Genomic DNA, 411 nt, shown 5'->3' with positions numbered 1-411 from the left:
AGTTAAGATGAAGTTATTGGTATCATAGGGATTGCACCATAACTCCTTATGTTATAACCGAAAATATCACATATATAGCATTATTTAATTACTTTAAGATTCTGCCAACTACTTTAGCACTTATATGGCCTTGTGCTAATCCTAGTTTCATGAATATTTACAAGAGCAAACCCTTTTAACTTTTGTTTGAAGCAGCATCACTCCAATATTCATATAGGTGGAATTTGTAATTGTGCCCCTATTACTATAGGCATTTGATATTTCCATTAAGAGCTTTTTTCTTATCCTCTTCTTGCAATAGTTGCACTGAATATTTTAAAATGAGGTTATTTAATATAAACAACTTAGTGTATAATGACAACATATAGTAACTTGTTATTACCCATTGAACTTTTATTGTTAGTTTTGCTA

The 411-nt window shown here is 29.7% G+C and overlaps 1 pseudogene; it reads right to left on the bottom strand.

The window, feature by feature from the left end:
* The window catches only part of LOC110427620 (major allergen Pru ar 1 pseudogene), a 1,905-nt pseudogene that overhangs the window by 1,071 nt on the left and 423 nt on the right, over positions 1-411 (bottom strand).

Source organism: Theobroma umbraticum, unplaced genomic scaffold, assembly GCF_002168275.2.
Source record: "Theobroma umbraticum cultivar Fairchild unplaced genomic scaffold, ASM216827v3 scaffold_2.0, whole genome shotgun sequence".
NCBI classification, from domain to species: domain Eukaryota; kingdom Viridiplantae; phylum Streptophyta; class Magnoliopsida; order Malvales; family Malvaceae; genus Theobroma; species Theobroma umbraticum.
This window is presented reverse-complemented; position numbering and strand designations above follow the sequence as displayed.